This window comes from Panthera pardus, unplaced genomic scaffold (assembly GCF_024362965.1).
Source record: "Panthera pardus isolate Hobbes unplaced genomic scaffold, ASM2436296v1 HiC_scaffold_1, whole genome shotgun sequence".
NCBI classification, from domain to species: Eukaryota; Metazoa; Chordata; class Mammalia; order Carnivora; family Felidae; genus Panthera; species Panthera pardus.
In genome coordinates, this window is record NW_026526654.1 from 81,266,900 (window position 1) to 81,288,169 (window position 21,270).

Consider the following 21,270-nt stretch of genomic DNA (forward strand, 5'->3'; position numbering starts at 1 on the left):
AGGGTGAGTTGGGGGGCAGAAGCCTTCCTAACCACAACAAACAAAAAACTCCTGAGACCCAGGCTATCGTTGCCAAACAGCAGCAGATTTAAAAGATGTAAAGGCAGAAACAACAGGGCAAAAGGTATAATGATTTTTAAAAAATCCTATTACCCGCACCTACAGACACATATACCTCATGGTTATTTTGCATCAAATGCAAACTTTATCCTGAAACAGCCAAACATGATGTTAGAGCTTCAATGATCACGGGAATTTTTGATTCCACAAATAACAATTAAGGGGAAGATGGTTTCAATTGATATATTCATCTTAATCTCAATAGGGCGGCATGCAAGGGCCATGACTTTTTTTTTTTTTTTTTTTTTTTTTCCAAATGTCCGAAATCAGAGTATTGGTGGGAATCAAAGATCTTTGTAAATGACCGAGCTTTAGGGGCGCCTGGGTGGCTCAGTCGGTTGAGCATCCGACTTCGGCTCAGGTCACGAATTCGCGGTTTGTGTGTTCAAGCCCCGCGTCAGGCTCTGTGCTGACAGCTCAGAGCCTGGAGTCTATTTCAGATTCTATGTCTCCCTCGCTCTCTTCCCCTCCCCCGCTCATGCTCTATCTCTCTCTCTCTCTCTCTGCCAAAAATAAACATTTTAAAAAAATAATTAATTAAAAAAAAAAAAAAAAAGACCGAGCTTTAGAATGCCAGACAAAACGCCAGGAAGGTCTGGCTGAGGTTGTGCGTCTGTGCAAGGCGTCCGGGGCAGAGAGAGAGCCTGCTGCAGAGCCCGGTGGGCGAGGTCCGTCCGCCTCTTCCTTCCCCTCCCCTTCTCCTTTCCTGGTGCTTGGGCTCTTCCTCTCCGCCCTTCCCTTCTGACTTCACTTCTTTCCTCCCACTCACCCTCCACTCCACGCACTGCATTTGTCTTTCCTTCCACACCCATTCTTACGATCACCTCCTATTTCTGCACCCAAATGCCTCTTCTTTGCACCCTTCAGACCCCTCGGGGAGCTCACCGAAGATGTGTAATGTGCCTCCATTAACAGCTGGTTCCGGGCTCCAAAGCATGGAGCACATTTGTGGAGGGACATAGGCAGGCAGGGTACAGACGCGAACGAGACTGGGTCCTCCTGGCCCCAGACAACTTCCCGTCTAGAGAAGGAAGCAGACAGAAGCCCATATAACAAACCCAGGCTGAGTGGGCTAAGGCAGAAAAGTAGGGCTAATACTATGGGTGAGCAGACCCCTGGGGGGAGGCCAGATTCGTGCTGCAACAAGGAGGGCTTCCCGGAGGAGGCAGCAACTGAGCAGAAGTGCAGGGTCCTGCCTTTCTTATCTCCGAAGCTTCACATGAAATGCTCAGGAGAGATGTCTTCACAGGGGTTCGGAGAAAGGGTTGCCGGAGAGTTTCAGCACCCGCTTGCATAACCGCGGGAGCCCGAGCTCTGCACACAACCACGCCTGTGGCTCCCCGCCCCAGCTCACACAGCTACGATTCCCCCGGGATTCTGTCTCGAGGTGCAGAGCTCCGAGGGAGATCAGCAGAAGGGAGCAGAGACAGTCTTAAAGATCTTGCCTTCCCGGCCCGGAATGAGAATCAAACGCAGGCCCGGACACTCAGCTTCTCTCACGTTCCCTCACCCCCGGCCCCTCTGTACGGGGTTTCCAGCCTGCCTGCCCTTCGGTTCAGACTCAGGACAGCAGGGAAGGTGAGGAAGTGGAGAGGGAGGGCGAAAGCAGATGATTCTTTCAAGAATCTGCTCTTGAGCAAACCACTTCCCCTCCCTGGGCCTCAGTTTCCTCATCCGCAAAATGAGAAAGCCCGTCCCTGCCAGCCCAGCCGGGCCAGCTGTTTTCTGTTTCCGTCCTGCCCTCCCTCGGTATGTCTTTCTCTTGCAGTCAGATGGGGCTGTTTCCCAGTTTCTGGAAACCGCTTCTCACCATCTGCCTATCATCGTCCTCTGTCACCGGAGCTCTTCCCCCCTGTGGCTTTTCTCTCCCCTGCCTGGGCTCCACGGTGGGGGGACACAGGCCATGCTGCTGTTACTTTGGGGCCGGCCTTTCGGAGCCTCCCTCCCCTCCGCCTCACAGCTTTCAGTGGGCACACACGGACAGGAAGCCGGGCCCTCGAACTGTGTGCTCAGCACTTGGGGCAAGAGCCATTACCCCCAGCCTGACTCACAGAAGGGAATTCAGAATCTCTGCAAGGCCAGCCGAGCCAGGTTGGGGAAATGGCCTCCTTTTTTTTCCCCCCTTCGAACCCTGGTTAAGACTTCAAGGAAGAGTTAGGTGAGCGTGGTTGTTGCAAGACGGAAGCGAGGGGCCCTCCAGGCAACGGCGAGGACACGGTCTGAGGCGGGTACGGCGTCCGCGGTTGATAAATGGGAGAATGAACGCTGCTGTGGATTCTGTCGCAGAGGACGTTCCCTCCCTTTAGCACCGCTGCCAGAGAAAGGGACTTTTCTAGGATACACTCCATATGGAAAGATAGGACAACAGTCCCGTGCGCGTAAAAGCCATTTCCCTTTGGGTCGTTGTGCTGGAAGCTTCCTCCCGGCTTCCTTCTCCCGAAGCAGCTCCTGACGGGACACATCGGTCGGAAGGGCTGGCAAAGCAGGGCAGGCTGCTCAGGCGACCCAGGCGTGCGGGTGGGGCGACCCTCCTCCACTTGGCCGCTGGTCCATCTGTCCCTTCACTCCCGCGGCCCTTCCTTTGTGCGCCCACCTCCTCCTGCCTCCCCGAGAACAGACCTGCGACGCTATGCCAGCCTGAACTCCCGTCCCCACCCCGACAGGCACAGCCCACGGTGCCAGGGGTGAGCTCATGAAGGTCACAAATGTATCTGTTCTCATCCCTCACGACAGTCTTGCTCTCTCCCTACACGAAACGCCTCCAGCATTTGTGTTCTGGAATGCTCAGCCAGCGTCCAATAAACTCTGCCTTTTTTGATTGTAATCCCTTTGCTGCACAGGCCCAGGGTCCCCAACAAACTGTGAGTCGCTCTCGAACCTCTCTAACCCCGGTACCTGTCGACGTGTCTCATTCATAGTCAGCGGATTCCTTTTTATTTTTTATTAGGGTTTATTACACAGATAAAACATGCTCACGGTAGGATTACATGTTTATTGGCAGAGTAAATCACCACAGAATCAAGTGCACAGCCTCCAAAGCTATTAAAGAAATGCAAATTTTTTTTAAATGGAAGATATTCTTATACATGTATTAAATTAAGGCAAATCAATAAAAATGAAAAAATGCTATGCAAGAGTGATTATGGAAAAGAGTGTGCTTACACAGCATTGGTGGTGGGGGGGCCACCTATCTTTCGGTTCAAGACTCTGGAACACTACCTGGAGGTATCTCACAGGACGCATAAAGATCCCCATGCCCTGGGGCGCCTGGGTGGCTCAGTCGGTTGGGCGTCAGACTTCCGCTCAGGTCACGATCTCGCGGTCCGTGAGTTCGAGCCCCGTGTCGGGCTCTGTGCTGGCAGCTTGGAGCCTGGAGCCTGCTTCAGATTCTGTGTCTCCCTCCTCTCTGCCCTTCCTCCGCTCGCACTCTGTCTCCGTATCAAAAATAAAAATAAACGTTAAAAAAAAATTAAAAACAAAAGATCCCCACGCCCTTTAATTTGGGATACGAGTGTTAGATCTGACATCAGGGTATCCTGAACCTTCTCCATTCTATATTCTCCTCTCCTTGTTGCCTTCCCTCTCTCTCTCTGTCTCTGTCCTCTCTGTGTCATCTCCTCTCTGTCCACCTCCCCTCACCGGGGATTTCCTTCTGCCACTGTGTCTGTCCTCAACCACATTGCCAAGAGCCCGTCCTCACTCTGCTCCAAAGTAGAAGGAAATGTCTCCCTGGGCTAGACTCTAAGCCTCTGTCTTCCAAGTGCCTTCTCCAGTGTGGATAAGTCCCGCCTTGCTTGTGCTCCTCCCATCAGAGACTTCACCAAGCCCTCCGGGTGAAATCAGGGTGTTCCCTGTGAGACATCACCAAACACCAGCACTCCGTGTGCAAGGCCAGGGAGCTATCCTTTCCTCCCTGGAGTGGGCGTGCGGAGCAAAAGCCAAGAGCAGAGACTCGGAGCTTGCTCATGGAGAACATGCACAGGCCAAGGCCAGCAGCGAGACCCCCCGCCCCCCACCGCACTGCTTCCTCCCCAGCTCCCTCCCAGGACCAGAGGAAAGAAGAGATGGGGGGGCGGCGGGGAGTGGGGGTGGGAAGGGAGTGCCTGTGCTGTTTCCTTACTTAGCTGGTCCTGTTTGCTCTTCTCTCTGCCATCCAGCGGCCACTGTCATGGTAGCCCGTGCCTACTTCTCTTCCGAGCCAGTTTGGAGGTTCCGCTGGGATTGTCCCGTGGACAAGCTCTCCGTTGGGAACTTCACAGAAGCACAAGGTCTTGGCTCAAATACTGTAGCAGACGCTGAGGGTGCCACGGCTGGAGGCCAGAGGTCCACACTCTTCACGGCACCCGGCAGATTCTTTCTTTCCTTTTTTCTTTTTATTGGAGCTTCGTCGACGTACGATGTCATGTTAGTTTCAGGTGTTCAGGGTAGTGCGTCAACAGTTCTATACATTATACAATGCACACCACCTCCAGTGTGATTGCCATCTGTCACCATCCAACGTTTTTACAATATTATTGACGATTTCTTCTCATCCCTGTGCCTTATTGATTTCATAACTGGAAGTTTGTACCTCTTAATCCCCCTCATCTATATCGCTCATCTCCCCACCCCTCCCCTCTGGCAGCAAGTTCTTTCTTTATTTTTGAGAGAGAGAGAGAGAGAGAGAGAGCACAAGTGGGGGAGGTGCAGAGAGAGGGGGAACAGAGGATCCCAAGTGGGCTCCGTGTTGACAGCAGCGAGCCTGATGGGGGCTCAAACTCACAAACCGTGAGATCACGACCTGGGCCAAAGGCTGCCGTTCAACTGACTGAGCCACCCAGGTGCCCCTGCGAGTTCTTTCCTGTAGAGAGAATCCAGAGCACCCGCATGGCTTCCACAATCCCCTAAAAATCACCTACTTCTAGGGATCCAGGAACAGAGTTTTAAGAAACGTGAGCCTTAAAGTTCTAAAGTTGCCCCCTTCCCCCTCCCTGAGACAGGAGCTGGATGCTTTTCCCCCCAGAGCAAGCAACAAGTGAAAGGAGATATAAGGGAACCGCTGGAAGAAAGCGGGAGCCCCTCTCGCACGCGGAAGGACATGTGCCTGGTGCTGCTGTGGGATGGGCAGAGGGCAGTGGGATGGATCTTGCTAGAGCTCCATTTGTGTCTCTTCAGTTTGGGAAGCATGGATCCTGGTGCCAGGGGCATGGGATGAGGGTAACAGCGGGAGCTCCTGCAATTCGTTGGCTAAAAACGCACACGGTTCCTGTTGCACAGCAGTGTGAATACAGTTAACCCTACTGACGGGTACATTTTAAAGGATCAAGATGGTGAAGTTTGCAATATGGTTTTTACCACAGCTTAACAAAAAGGGGAGAGATGCACAGGGTTTTCCACGGCCCAGATGGGCACTGCGGAAGGTAGCTGTCGGGAGCCCCGGAGGATCCCTGCCCAGAGAACTGCCTGCCGCGGGGACACGCAAGCAGGAAGAGGCCAGCGCTTACTGCTTCTGAGGACGGGGACTGAGCCGAGTGGTGGCAGATCACCCGGAAAAGGATCACCCACTTGAAGGGATAGACACGTACAGACTCCCCAGCAGAGGGGTCACTGTGGAACCTCAGACAGGAACCCTAGGGCCTCGCTATGCCTGCCCCACGTGGTACCCACTGGTGGACAACTGCTGGCCCAGAGCTCCCCACTGGGTTGGCTAATACTTCCTCAGATTGCCACCATAGTCTGGGGCGTCCCCGTCCAATCCTGTTTCCTCCATCAGCTTTTACAGCCATTGCTCTGCCGTAAACCTCTTGCACTGGTAACCAGTTCAGTATCTGCTCCCAAGGGGATCCAAACAGTCACAACTGCAGAATTTCAGAACTGGTCGCCCCAAATCAGGCCAAATGCCGCGGGTTGAGCGAGTGTCTCTCTCTGGGATGTGTGAGCGCTTTTCACTCTTTTCCTTCAGCTCTGAAACACCAACACCTAATATGCTGTTTGTTACACACGATTTCTGTATCCTATTACGTATCGCACAAGCCAACTTTCACTACGTAACACTGTGGTGACAAAACCTAAAAATCTCCGTGGCTTACCACGACAAAGGTTTACTTATTTACCTGTTTATTTATTTATTTTAAAGTTTATTGACTTATTTTGAGAGAGACAGAGACAGCGCAAGTGAGGGAGGGGCAGAGAGAGAGGGAGAGGGAGAATCCCAAGTGGGCTCCATGCTGCCGGCGTAGAGCTCTACATGGGGCCCAAACTCACAACCCCAAGATCAAGAGTCACACACACTACCAGCCGAGCCAGCCAGGTGCCCCAACAAAGGTTTATTTCTAACTGATTTTATAGGTTACCTGTCACTTCTAGATGTCTTCCCATAACGGAATCTGGGCTAAAGGAACAGCTTCTCTCCTTGATGTGCCTTTTTAACGGCAAAGGGAAGAGAGCAAAAATGCGAGTGGACATGTGCAATGCTCTGCAAGTTTCTGACACTCATATTTTATTAGCCGAAGCAAATCACACGGCCAAACCTGACAATGAAGCATGGAAGTATATTCTTCCCACAGTCCGAAGGCAGCAGGCAAGGATATCTAATCCTCCTCTGAAGGGGCAAATATTTGAAAATACAGAAAGATGCCAGGGCTGAGGTCTCCAAGAGTTCTTGACCTTTCCTAGTTGTGCCAAAGTGGCTGCCACGGCTCCAAGAAACAGAGCTATTCCACACAGGAAGGAAAAGAAAGGGGGAAGGATAAGCAGGAAGAAATGCTGGCTGAGTCTGTCAATCTCTTTCTCTCTCTCTCTTTTTTAAGATTTTTATTTTTATTTTAAAAAAATTTTTTTAAGTTTATTTATTTTGAGAGAGACAGAGACAGTACGAGTGGGGCAGGGGCAGAGAGAGGGAGAGAGAGAATCCCAAGCAGGCTCCGTGCTGCCAGCACAGAGCCCAAAGCAGGGCTCAAGCCCACGAAACCATGAGATCATGACCTGGGCCAAAATCAAGAGTCAGACACTTAACCGACTGAGCCACCCAGGTGTCCTTAAAGGTTTTTAAGTAATCTCTGCACCCAGTGTGGGTCTCACACTCACAACCCCAAGATCAGGAGTCACACGCTCTACTGACTGAGCCAGCCAGGAGCCCAATGTCTCTTTGAAGAGTTGTTGTTATTGGGGGGTTTTTTTGCTTTTTTTTTTTTTTTCTTTTCTGGCAGGCTGCCTTAAAGACTTCCACTTACTTACGTTTCACTGGCCATTTCCCTGTGCAAGGAAAGCGAGGCTATGTTATTCAGCTACCACCCCCAATAGAGGGGTTTTGTAAGGAAGATAGTATGAATATTGGGTGCTCAGCTGGTGGTTTCTGCCATTCCAACAAGAGAGGTATCGAAAAGTTTTTGAAAGCTACAAGACAGAATGAAACAAATTAACTAATGAAACTGAAAAAGAAGCCACAGTCTCCAATTTTCTATGGTTGTTGCAGAGATGCTGGAAGGTGATGTACCTACTAGAACCCTGACATGTTTCTGGGCTCCGAGTCAGCAGCTGGGCTAGAAGACAGAAGCAAGAAGTGGGCTGAAAAGAGACAGAACTCGTGAATGTCTTACATGGACAACTACCCTTCACACCATTTTTCCCATCATGACCCAGAAAGCCAGCACTCAGCATTTACTCCCATGCAAAACGAAACAAAACCCAAAGATACTAAACAAAATATTTCAGCCTTCTTTCTTTAAGCCTCTATTTGGAGGCCCCTGCAGCCTGACAGCCCCCTTCTCGCCCACTTTACCCAGAGCTCTGAATCCAAATCCTAGTTGGTAAAGATAACTGGCTTGAGAACAGACCACTGTGGAAGTCCACATCAGCTAGGCAGTCTTTCTGCCTTATATATGAGCAAACCTTTGGGGCTTACCAGGCAAATGAGGGGCTCTACTGCAGGGTCAGATGCAATCTCAGCTGATGCCACACCCACAACCAAATGTTAAGTGAAAGTCTGTAGGCTGAACCATAGGCCCACCCCCAGCCCTGTTGTATCCATGCAACAAGAACAGGTTGCTATGAAAATGGAACATTCAGAGAACCACAGAGGAGTACTTATAAACTTAAAAACTCTGCCTATCACAAATATAAATATTAATACTGGGAAGAGGGTGGTAGATTGGGCAGTGCAAAGTAAAATCTTCATATTGAAGAGTTAAAAGATAATGTCAAAAGTCTTCCAAATAAGTAAATAGAGGTAACAACATATAATCTAGAGTTCTGAAGGTAGCCACAAGAAGAACTAAATAAAGAACCTGTTTTGAAGGAAAGGAAGGTAGGTAGGAAAGAAAGGAGGGAAGAAAGAAAAGAAAAAGAGGGAGGGAGGGAGGGAGGAAGGGAAGAAGGAAGGAAGGAAGGAAGGAAGGAAGGAAAAGAAAAGAAAACATTTTCTCTGAGTTTGGGATTCAAGGAGGGGAGGAAATGTGGAAGTCCACGACTTTCCCCTATAACCTGCTCTGTATTATTTGATCTGTTGCCACTCACATGGACTTCTGTACCTATGCTTTCGGCAACACTACATTTTTAGATATATACACATTGAAACTGCTATATAGCATTGCAGTGTCTAAATATAGCATGTTTATTTATATAGATCCTTTAGATGACTATTTGAGTCATTTAAAACGTTTCGATGTTAAGAACAATATTGGATCAAACAGTCTTGTATACATCCTTCTGTACAAGTCTGGAGGAGGGATACTCTGCACTGGAGGGAAGGAGTCTAACTTCACCAGGAAACTGACAAATTGCTCTCCAGGGCATGTGGCCAGCTCTCATCCATAAGAGATAAAAGCGCCAGTGTTCCACACCCTCACCAATTGTTTTTCAAGTCTCTTACATTCTGCCAGTCTGGTGGGTGTGAAATGACGTCTCACTGTGACGCTGCTTCCCAGATTATTAGAAGAGTTGAAGGTCTTCTCATGAGTTTACTGGCAATACGGATTTCCTCTTCACTGATGCTTTGCCTGCGTTTCTGTTTTGTTGTTTATCTTCTGCTAATTGGTAGGCATTCTTTACGAATTCTGGATACTAAGGCTTTGTGGGGCACACGTGTTGCAAGGTCTTCTCTCAGTCTATTTGTTTTTTAAATCTGTTTACTTTCTGCTCATTCATTTAACATACGTTTTAAATGTAATCAAATACATCAACCTTTTATGTTCATACTTACGTTGTGTTTATGAAATCCCCTCTTACCCTGAGGTCATCATGCTGTCTTCCTTAGGGCACAAAGTAACACTTCAGTTAATATATGAATAAATATACGAATAAATAAAGTCTTTCCAGGTTGTTGGTCTCCGGGACATTACACAAATCCAATTTTTATTTTGTACAAGCACCTTGCTCATACAAGCAAATTTGCATTGCAAGATCAGACTTAAAGACAAGTGTTAAAGGGGTTGTTACCATTTATCATAATGAAACCAAGCTGAAGCATGCCTTACTTTACACACACGGAGGTGTACAACCAGCGAGACTAACTAATTCTTCTTCACAAAAGTTGCACTTGAGAAATGGGGTTTTAATATACAGCAATGTTTAGATTAGAAATCAGAAAAACAATCTTGCTAGTAAGGGCTACAGCAATACAACAGGGCACCTGGAGCAGCCCATGTATTGAAAAAATTGTACTGAGCCTCTATTGTACGGCAGACCTGTAAGAAAAATTGTGGAACTTCTTTTTTAAAAAGGGGGGGGGGGGAGGGGGTGGCGCCTGGGTGGCTCAGTCGGTTAAGTGTCTGACCTTGACTCAGGTCATGATCTCAGGTCATGAGTGTGAGCCCCTCATCGGGCTCTGTGCTGACAGCTCAGAGCCTGGCACCTGCTTCGGATTCTGTGTCTCCTCCTCCCTCTGCCCCTCCCATGCTCATGTCTCTGTCTCTCAATAATAAATAAGCGTTAAAAAAAATTTAATAAATAAACATTAAAAAAACCCCTATGCAATCATTAGATCTGAAAGCCAGAGTCATTGCCATCAGTAGCACCAAGTCAACGGCTCTAACGTGCATGTTTATCAACCGCATCCCACTGCTTTTCTCCTTAAGCCTTTGTCTTTCGTGTCCTTTCCATTCTCCGTGGCCCCATCAAGGCCTCCTCTCTCCACATCGAGTTTATAGAAACAGTCACCCAACTGGTCATCCTCCTTCCAGCTCGCTCTCCCATCCTCCCGTGCTGGACGAAACGTCCCCCGAACCTGGCTGTGATCAAGCCTCCTGCTCAAAATTTTCACCGCATCCTCGCCGCACTTCGGATAAATATGCCATAGAAATGTGTACGTTGTCCCTTTGATGAGTATTTAAGTCATTAAAAATTTTCCACTCTTATGAACGATACCATTCGTAACGCAAATTTTCTCGCTGGGTATTCAGGGCCCTCCATGCTCTGTCACCAATTGGCTTTCTTTATGTCCCATCGCAGCCTATGTAAATCCTGTGCTTCCTCTGGGCTGATCTTCTGTTCTCCGCCTTTGTTCCTTCTCCTCCCCAGCTAAAGGATCCTGCCAAGGACAAGCCCAAGACCCACTTCTTCCACTGACTCTTTACTGACTGTTCAGTGATTATTCCCACCTAACATTCCTAAAACACTTAGCATCTGTGCCATGCAGTTGGCACATGCTGTCTTGAAACGTTTTTATATATCTCCTGGTTCCCAAAGTAGATTAAAGCGATCTGTGGGCAGGAATGATGTGTCAGAGAGTCTTGGGCAGAAGGGAAGTCCCCGAAGCATCCAGCCCAGTTCCTTACAAGATTCAAGAAGTATCTGCTGACTGTCATTTAGCCCCAAATGTATTAAATTTTTCATAGTATATTCACCAACGTTAAAGAGAAAAGTCTTAATATTCTCCAGTAGGTTGGGTTATGCTTCCCAGATGAAAACGATTCATGGTAGAAAAAGACAATTAATGCAAAGAAGTGTTTTTGAACATTAAGAAGAAATATAAGAGTGACCTAAAATCTCAGGCACTCCACATCTCTTTTTAAATGAAAGCATATTTGGGGTGCCCGGGTGGCTCAGGCGGTTGAGCGGCCGACCTTGGCTCAAGTCATGATGTCGCGGCTTGTGGGTTCGAGCCCCGCATTGGGCTCTGTACCGAAACTCGGAGCCTGGAGCCTGCTTCGGATTCTGTGTCTCCCTCTCTCTGCCCCTCCCTGGCTTGTTCTCTTTCTCTCTCTCTCTCAAAAATAAATAAACATTTAAAACAAATTTTTTTAATAAATAAATGAAAGCATATTCATTACTGAAGAGTCACACGTTGTAAAACTCCCCGCAGAAGTTTACACGTTCCCCAGACACCCTTCTCTCAGGGGGATGAAGACTTGGAGAAGAGAGGCCAGCATTGACGGTTACGCTGTGCTCGGCCAAGACCCACAACTCCGCACACTGGGCTGTCCAAGTCGCCACCTCACGCGGGCACTCTTCTGGCCCCAGACAGACCAAGTGGAGAATAACCACCTACCACCCTCTACCTGTAATTTCGGGAAACTGCTGCCGTCGCCTTTCATCACTGGCTCCTTAAAAGTACTGCTTGCTGCAAATGCTTGAGGAAATAGCGAAAAGAGGTAAAGAAGAAAATACAAACCACCACCCAGGCATAACCACTAACACTCTTTTGGAGGTTTCACCAAAACTACACACACACACACACACACACACACACACACACACACGCACCGCCCTGTGGGCTCCTGCCCCACAGGCAGTGAGAGGCTGTGTGGGTCAAGGTTACAAGCGTGGCCGCCAGAGCCTGACTCCAGGTCTGAAACCTGGTCCCACCGCTCACTGGCTCTGCAACCTGAACAAATTGCTTCCTGTGCACATTCTTTCACCTGCAAAATTAGAATCATAGCCTCATAGGGTTGCCAGGGGTTTAAGTGAGGTGATATATATGTCACGTCCGTACCAGCGAGATGCGTAGAAAACACCGGGCAGTTCTGAGTTATCATGATTAGACAAGTCCCCATCTTACCTTTGAACTTGACATTTTATCAGGGCTCTGTTGCCAATTCTTCTTTGAAAATATTGTCTTTATGGGGGCGTCTGGGTGTCTTAGTCGGTTAAGCGTCTGACTTCAGTTCAGGTCATGATCTCGCGGTTCGTGAGTTTGAGCCCCATATCAGGTTCTCTGCTGTCAGCGTGGAGCCCGCTTCGGATCCTCTGTCCCCTTCTCTCTGCACCTTCCGCTTGCTTGGTCTCTCTCTCTCTCTCTCTCTCTCTCTCTCTCAAAAATAAATAAATAAATAAATAGATAAATAAATAAATAAATAGGTTTTTTTAAAAAAAGAAAATATTGTTTTTATATGTTTCTCTATCCTACTTGTAACTTACCACTTTATCACGCCTGTATGTTTTTAATATTCTTTTAAAAAATTATTTCTGATGTCTGTATAACTAATACTCTATCTTCTAAATATGCCACATTTATCATTTCCTTCTATTGTGGGATGTTCGGGTTGTTTCCTATTTATCACTATGATATATAATACTGTGATAATAAAAACTTTAGTCACATCCCTGTTTGCTTTCTTGTGACTTCTAACATAGAATTTCTAGAAGGATAGGGGATAAGCATTGTTTAATGTTTACGTTACCAAACCGCCATCCAGAAAAAATACTCCAAGTTCACACCCATCAGTCCTGTGTGAGAACAGCCTCTATATCCATGACGGTGTTTTGGTGTTATCTCTTTTCTCTTTTTTTGCTACTTGGGAAAAAGAAAATTTTTATGTCATTTAATTTTGATTTTGACAGCCAAACTTTTATGATTATATTGGCCAAGTGTATTTCCTCTTTCGGGAATATTCTATTCATGTCCCCACTCTTTGGCATTTGTTTGATTTCTTTTGGTTGAGCTGCAAAGAGGTTTTTCATATTAATTGGTAAGTGCTCCTTATACTAGCAATTTAATTTTTCTGTTACATCTTATTTTTTTCCAGTTTACTTTAGAGCTTACGGCTTTTATTTCCTCATTGACTCAGCACATAGTTATTGAGTGCCTGCGGTGCCAGACAATGTTGTAGGTGCTGGGGATTCAGCAGGGAGCACGGCCGGCTAAGATCTCTGTCCCTGGAGAGCTTACATGTTAGTGGGACAGTGGAATTGCAATGCACAGAACCATCTAGTTCCTGGAATGCCTGTTCTAGAGTTTTATAAGCACCTGTAACTTCTTAGACACAACGGGCCTGTTAAGTCATCTTCCTTTCAGAAAACCATTGTACCCACGCGAATACAGAGGAAGAGAGACCCCAGGGTCTCTTGATAGAGGAAATTAGATAATAGTTTCAAACGAGTCTGACTGGAAGGGCACCCATAGACTTTCAGACAGGACTTGGGATATCAAGAGCACATCTAGAGTTGTTTCTTTTTCCTTTCACACGCACACCTCGCTTACACATCCCACACTAGGGGGCAGGAGAAACAGAGGGGTGCGGGCACGGATGACGAGAACAGAAAAGTTTGGGGTCCTACCTGAGTTGGCTCAGGCTGTCACCACAAAGTGCCACAGAGTGGGTAGCTTATAAACAGCAGCACCCTCTTTCTCCCAGTTCCGAAGGCTGGAGGTCTCAGATCGGGATGCTAGCCTGGTCAGGTTCTGGGGAGAGCCTTCTTCCGGGTTGCAGACTGCTGACCGCTTGCCGCGGCCTCACACGGTGGGAAAAGGTTGAGCTGGCTCTCTGGCCTCTTCTTAAAAGGGCACTAATCCTATTCATGAGGGCTCACCCAAGTACCTCCCGGAGGCCTCACCTCCAAAACCCAGCACACTGGAAATTAGACTTTAACATGCGAATTTGGGGAGGCCATAACGAGGCTCCATAAGCAGAGGGGATTGTGCCAGGAAGGACTTTATGGAATGGTTGATGCACCAGCACCAATCTTACAAGAGATTCCCATCCCTCGATGGATGCACAGGAGAGTTAGGGGACCCACAACAGGAGCAAAATGGCCTTCTCAGCAATCTGTGTGCACGTGTGACTCAAGCACCAGATGAACGACCACCCCTCCAAAGTGTCAACTCTTGGAGGGGTGCCCGGGTGGTGCAGTCAGTTGAGCGTCCAACTCTAGATTTGGGCTCAGGTCATGATCTCACGGTTCATGAGTTCGAGCCCCGCATCAGGCCTGCGTGGTATTCTCTCTTTTCTCTCTCTACCCCTCCCCTGCTCTCTCTTTCTCTCTGTCTCTCCAAATGAATAAATAAACATTTTTTAAAAAGTTTTTAAAAACCAAGTGTCAGCCCTTGGAAACAACTCCAGAGAAGCAGACAGAGAGAATCCTGAGTTAACTGAGATTGTGCTTTGGGCAGCAGCAGAACAAGGATCAAAATAAAAGTTGAATGGAGTTATAGAAAGTTCTATTTCTCATACCTCTGAAAGATCTCCCTGTGCTTTTAAGAGGGATCATGCAAAAAAGAGACCATTATTTCAACACATAGACAAGAATTCCCACAGTTCTTAAGAAACCGAAAATGCAGATAGAAGGTTCTGTTACATTTGCATAATCTTAAATTCACTTTTGCAAAGGCAGTTCCAAAACCAGCCGTTCCAATACGTACAAGGTGGAGGTCACCAATCCCTCCTTCACCCTTGGCCCCTCGCAAGCAACACATACATAAACATCCCTACAGAGCCAGGACAAACACAACGGACCCCCAAAGTCGCCCAACGCAGATGAACAAGAACCTCGTGAGGACAAAATCTCTAGATGGCCCTCCTCAGAAGACTCCTCCCTCACCCCCTCTCCTTGCACGGCTCAGGCTTCCCTGCCGCCTCCACTTTGTCCGCTGTCTCCACTCTTTGTCAAAAGCTGCCCGCTTATCAGACGCTGCCCTCTGTCACTCTCAGCTTACTCCTCAATAAAGCAGAGCTGGCTTGCTAGGAGGAAACAAGCAGAGAAAGATCGGTTCAGAAAAGATGTTCCGCATCACTAATCGTTAGGGAAATGCACGCCAAAACCACAATGAGATAACACTTCGCACCCATTGGGATGACTACTTAAAAAAAGTGGAGGGGGGGGGATTGGTGGGCAGGGAGGTTGGTGAGGATAGGGAGAAAGAGAAACCCGGGGTGGATGGCACACAGCAGGTGTGGAAAATGGTGTGATGGAGCCTCAAAAATTTTTAAAAGGGGATTACCATACAATTCACCAATTATACAGCTGGGGATACCCCCAAAAGAACTGAGGGCAAGGCCTCAAAGAGATGCTCGCACACCCATGATCACTATCACTGCAGCATCAGTCACAAAAACCGAAAGACGGAAGCCACCCAAGTGTCCCCAGACGGATGAATGGGTAAAGATGTGGCCTATTCATACAACGGAACATGATTCAGCGTGAGAAAGGAAGGAAATGCTGCCCCAGGCAACGATATGGCTGAATTCTGAAGCCACTGCGCTAAGTGAAATAAGCCGTCGTCGCAAAAGGGCAAATACCGTCCGATTCCACTCCCGTGAGCTGCCTATAGTCAAAGTCATAGGGACAGAAAGGACAAGGGTGATTGGCAGGGTCAGGGGGGAAGAGGGGAATGAGGCGCTCGCGCTTGAGGGGTCGAGAGCCTCAGTTGAGGCCAGGACAAAGCTCTGGAAGCGGATAGTGGTGGCCGTTGCACAGCGATACAAATGTACTTAATGGCACAGAACCGTGCGCTTCTAAACGGGGGAGGGGGGGGGTGAATGCTGAGAAAAAGAACTTGGGGGAGGAGTGGGTGTCGGGTCAAATCGGACGGAAACAGGAACACTCAAGGACCGGCTTTACGCCCTGGAGAGCTGGAGGGAACTCCCCAGGCTGTAGGGCCAGGAGCGGGGAGGCGGCCCCACCGAGCTCTAGGGACTGGCCACCCAGAAGGATGTCTGCAGCTTATCTTAATCGCCACACCCTCCACGAAGCCCCCTTCTGATGTCCCCTAAACTCTGCCCGATCAACGGAGGCCACATGCCCTCCAAGCGGGCACCGGCTGGGGCTCAGGAAGGGAAACACATTTAGCCCAAGCACAGATCGACGTTCGGCCCGGGCGCACACGCACGGTGTCTGCGGAATTAAAAGGTAACGGTGACGGGTGGTGCCGAAGAGGGGGGGGGGGGGTGGGAAGCCTCGGGGCGAGGGGACACACGCGACGCTTGGGAAAGCCAGCCCTAAAGTTTGGGGCCTGACACACGCGGCCCCCGTGCTCCGAGCCCACACCGCACTTGCTTCTTCTCTCACAGGCTCTTCCGGGACCCCTTTGCCCAGTTCTCCCCGCGGGACCCAGGGCGGCGTCTGCTGGGGGCCGCGGGCACCCGGCGGCGCCCCGCACGCGGCCCGCGCAGACACGCAGGGCGCGCCCCTCCGCGTCCCCCGGGCTCGCGCCCCAGGGCGGGCGCGCTCACGAGCTCGGGCCGGGGCCGGCGCCGCCCGCGGGGGCGCGCCTCGTCCCCACAGGAGCCCCACGGGCCCCCCCCTTCCCTTCCCCGCGCGGCCGCGGGCTCGGCCTCTTCGCGCCCGCGCCCGCGCCCCCGCGCCCGCGCCCGCGCCCGCGCCCGCGCCCGCGCCCGCGCCAGGCCGCCCGCAGCCGCGGCCCCTCCCGCCGCCTCCTCCGCGCGCTCCTCCGCGCGCTCCTCCGCCCGGCTCGCGCGGCGACGCCCTGGGCGGCGAGAGCCTCCGCGGCCGCGGAAATCTGTACACACCGCGCGGCGAGCCTGGTAGCTGGGTCTCTGTGGCGCAATCGGTTAGCGCGTTCGGCTGTTAACCGAAAGGTTGGTGGTTCGAGCCCACCCAGGGACGGGCAGCGCTCATTTTCCTGAGATGACCTCGATACGGATCCATTTTAAAATGGCAAGCCTGAGATTTTTAGTCGAACGGAGTACGACGCCACCACGCTTCCAGGAGAGAGGAAGACCTTGTCCTCTCAGTATTTGTTGCACGGCGGGGGCGATCGATCTAAGAGGGACTCTGCGTCTGGACTGGCAGCTTGTGCCTTGCTCATTCAGGTCCCGTGGTCATTTATCCACGGGAAACCTACACACATTCTTCGGGAGACCGGCCCAAGATTGTGCTTCAACAGCAGTAACTGTAGCGAGGGGGAAATAATTGCCCCTTGACAAGTGAATTTCTCCCAGAAAATCGGATACCACCAAAAAGTAAATGTACTTACTCAGTACTGCCTTATCTACTGCCAGAAGAATCCGAGGAGCTGTTCGATGAACATATGCAAGGGGAGTCACCTACAAGTATGTGGGGGCATAATCACCCCACGTAACTGTGCTAAACGGAGCTCTGTTTTGGACAATGGACTTGAACCTACGCAAAGGTGTTAATGTTGGCGTTAGGTCGCTGACACAATTTTCCCTGAAATTAAACTCAGGCAGAAATTGTTTGTATGAGTTCTTGCTAAAAGGTTTCCAATGACGTGTTTTCAACTCCGGTCTCACAGAAGACACAGATCTTTTACAAGCAGATGGTTCACATAAGACTTTCTATAAAGATAGAGAAGCACACGATAATATGATAACGTGATGCTATAATTCGTTCCTGCCAAGATTGAGGTCATGTGGTGGGTGCTTTGTCTCCGGGATGTACTTTTCCTGGATAGAACCGAGAGACTCGGAAGAAGGAATAAGTTAGCTGCGTCACTCGGCGGTCTCTTAGGAAATGCCTTGGCAAATGCTGGCTGATAATTATTTATCAAATAATTGTTGATAATAAAATACCCTCTGTTGTCTAGCGAGAAGCCCTAAAAAAGGAGACACAGTGTTGCACTTGAAGGATTTCAGGCAGATTCAGCAGTAGCCGGCCCCCCACTCCCACCCCCCACATTCCAAGCTTTCCACTCATGCTTATGGATAGATTATAGTAGAAACAAGAAAAGGGAAGGCAGTTAGGTCATAAGATCATTCGTGTACTGTCCAAATCTAGTCTAACACTTTAAGATGGAGGAGGCATAATATTTGCTAATACTTAAGTTATGGGGCCTTAGAAAGCATATCCTTCCGCTTTAAGCTGATTGTATTTATACTAGGTTATAAGCTCCTTGAGGGAAGAGACCAACTTCTGTTCTTAGTGATCATTTTAGATTCCAAACTGCTTCCTTCAAGATGCAGTTCAAATTCTTGAGCTTAACACACAGAGGCTTTCATGATCTGTGGCCTTGTCTCCTACCATGTTCCTGCATGAAAACTTCTAGTGGTTATATGCATTTACCAGGAGTTCCTTCAATGGCGCGTGCTGCTTTGTACCCCCCCCCCACCCCCCAGATGTCTTTCCCGTTACCCTGATGTGCCAGGCCCCGCCCCCTCTGTACACACCTGGGTAACATCCGCAGAGGAGTTACCTTCTCAGGGAGGCCTCCCCTGATGCCCCTCCTCCATTCATTCATCACGCTACCCTGAAAACAGGGAGTTACTTGTCACCTACGCTAGAGTACGAACCCCTGGAGTGTAGTGACTACGTCTTTATTCACATTGTTTGCTCACCTAGCACAGGCCTGTCACATGCACATGCTCAGGACAGATGCGTTCCCCGCCTTCTCAGAGTATGTGATTAACAGAGATAGATACTCAGATAAAAATGCATATGATGAAGTGTCAGCGTGAGGGCCACAGAAAAATGTTCCCAAGCAGTAAAGGAGGAAGTCAACATAGATAGGCTGGATTGTGTCTCCGTGGAGGATTGAAACAACCCTGAAAGATCTGGACAGGCCAGAAGGCAGGGGAGAGCTATTTAAAGCTGGCAAAATTTGGAGACAAGATGGGGGTGGGTAGGAGAGGAGCGTAACCAGAATATGGAACAAATGTACTTAAATAGAGCGCACTGAAAATGTTCTTAGCTTGCGGAAGGGCCCTGAAGACCAAAGGATGAGGCTAGACTTTACCCTATAAAGTAAGGGAGTAACTGTTAAAGGTTTCTGTTTCAGGATATAATGAAATTTAGTCTCGATGGTTGGTCTGGCAACAGAATAGGGAAAATAAGAGATCAGAGAACAGTTAAGAGGCAATTATATTTCAAAGGAGAGGCAATGAGGTGACTTTAGAAACGAAGGATGTAATTCAAGGGAAGACTGGATAAGATTTAGAGACTGAAACAAGAGGGAAATGTGGAGGGTGGTGCCTACATCTACAGCCTGGGTGACCCAGGAAATGGTGATAGTGTTGCTTGATGTTGGAGGGGTCTTAAAGAAATCTTGAAATTAGAGAAATTATACATTGCCCATACTTTCAGTTTACCGTACTTGTGGCTGGTTCTCCACCATGGAGTTCATCTAAAACCTAGCCCCAAAAAGAAAAGAAAAAAAAACCCAGTCCCAGAATCAGTCTTCATTTTTTTAAAAGTTTTTATTTATTTTGAGAGAGAAAGAGAGAGCATGCGCACATGCGTGAGCTGGGGAGGGGCACAGAGAGAGGGCGAGACAGAGAGAGAGAGGGAGCCAGCACGGAGCTTGATTCGGGGCTCGAATCCGTGAACCGTGAGATCATGACCCGAGCCAAAGTCTGACACTTAACTGATTGAGCCACCCAGGCGCCTCTGTATTTATTGTATTTGTATTCTAATTAGTGATAAAGGTTATAAAGTATGTCAAATCCAAAGTGTTTAGGGATGGAAAAATGACTAAACTGAAGCTTTTAAGGTAATACAAAGAACTAGAATAGTCTAATACCATTGACAAGCCACTAAGAAACCAGTTTTTCTTTTTGTTTCTTTTTTTTTTTTTTTTGCTGAGCAATTAAGTAGATAACGCAAAATTAGTAATAAATGACTTCAGACCCCAAAAAAAGGCTGCTTTGGGGTTTTAACACTTAATACCTTATTTTTATAATCTGCAATGACTTGATGTGAAGGGCTTTACTATATTGATCTTTTAAGGGTTGCTTCTATAGGGATTTACAGCAGCAGCAGATACCAATTTGTATTTCTTTCCTTGCAAGTTACTTTAATGACATCCAGCAAACTGTCATATTTTATTACCCCCTTGGAGGAATTGAGCCATTCTTCATTGCTTTTTTTTTTCTTTTTAGTAAAAACAGAACAGAAATTACCGTCTGCCAAAGAGGACTCAAACTAGTTATTCCCCAGGATAAAGTGACAAAGTAAATCAAATACACACTTTAAGGAGACCCTCGACTATCTTAGTACTAAACTGGGAAGTCGGTTATTATAGATTATCATATGTGTGTGTGAGCACAGTGGTGTTTATTTATACCTAACTGAACAACATATTCACTTTAATACTAGAGTTTAGGCTAGTCTGATAATCGAAATTCACTAGAGCGTAAACTACATAGGCGAAACTCTACATTGGATGTGACTCAACATAGAACTGAAGTTTGAAACACAGAATTTCTCCATTAATCATCAAGCAAGGAGGTTCTTTACTGGGACCACAACTTTCGTGGCCAGTGGGGACATCAGTTTACTGCTGCAAACATTTTGCCATCCTGCTGAATTGGCCTGGTTTACACTGCCTTAGGGCTGGGGGAGCAGTAAATATCTGGTGTTGTAGACACTTGAACCTCAGCATATTCCACGATCTCCGCCTCCAAGCCTGGTGGGAAGGTATACTAACAAGAGAAGGCTGGCAAGAAGGGTGCTTTACCAAGCTATTAAGTACCTGCAGTAACCAAACAAAATGAATTTCCATCTTGAGATGTGAAGTCTTTCACAAGTTCCTTTTCTCTCGATGACCTCTTGCTTCTGTGGTTACATTTTAACTCCTGACGACTGTATTTTACACTTCTCCAGTACTAGATTTGTTGTCACTTTAGCCCGTTTGCTATGTTGCAGAAGTTGATAAGCCCCTTTTCGTGGATCTGCCCGGATTAGAAACAACCTGGTATGCCGTTCTGCCTCCTTTGCCTCTTCTGTGGCTTCCTGAGGGAACACTGGTTGGGGAGAAGGGGTGTGAAGGTCCTGGTGCTCAAAAGTGAAAGAGAGTCAGAAAGACAGTCACAGATAAGCTCGCTGAGCAGGCCTGTTCAGAGCCAACCAACTATGGGGGACTCTTTACAGGCACCCACAGGAGGGGTTGCCTCTGGAAACTGCTCGGAATGAAGTCATTAGTTTAAATGTGACTTCTTTGGGATGCTTTCTCTAACCTCCCAGATGGATCCCACCCTTCCTCGTCATCCTCTGCCATAACACATATTGATCAATGTTTTTTTGCCCCCAGGCTCTGCGTTTGGA

General features: G+C 48.4%; 1 long non-coding RNA gene and 1 other non-coding gene across 2 annotated transcripts; one reads left to right on the top strand and one right to left on the bottom strand.

The window, feature by feature from the left end:
• Positions 1-8,679: 8,679 nt before the first annotated feature.
• LOC128776250 (uncharacterized) lies at positions 8,680-17,163 on the bottom strand. Its single transcript, XR_008421352.1, has 2 exons — positions 16,782-17,163; positions 8,680-12,342 (listed from the first exon to the last, which is right to left on the bottom strand). It is a non-coding gene; the product is annotated as an uncharacterized LOC128776250 (long non-coding RNA).
• TRNAN-GUU (transfer RNA asparagine (anticodon GUU)) lies at positions 16,805-16,878 on the top strand. Its single transcript has one exon. It is a non-coding gene; the product is annotated as a tRNA-Asn (tRNA).
• Positions 17,164-21,270: the final 4,107 nt, after the last annotated feature.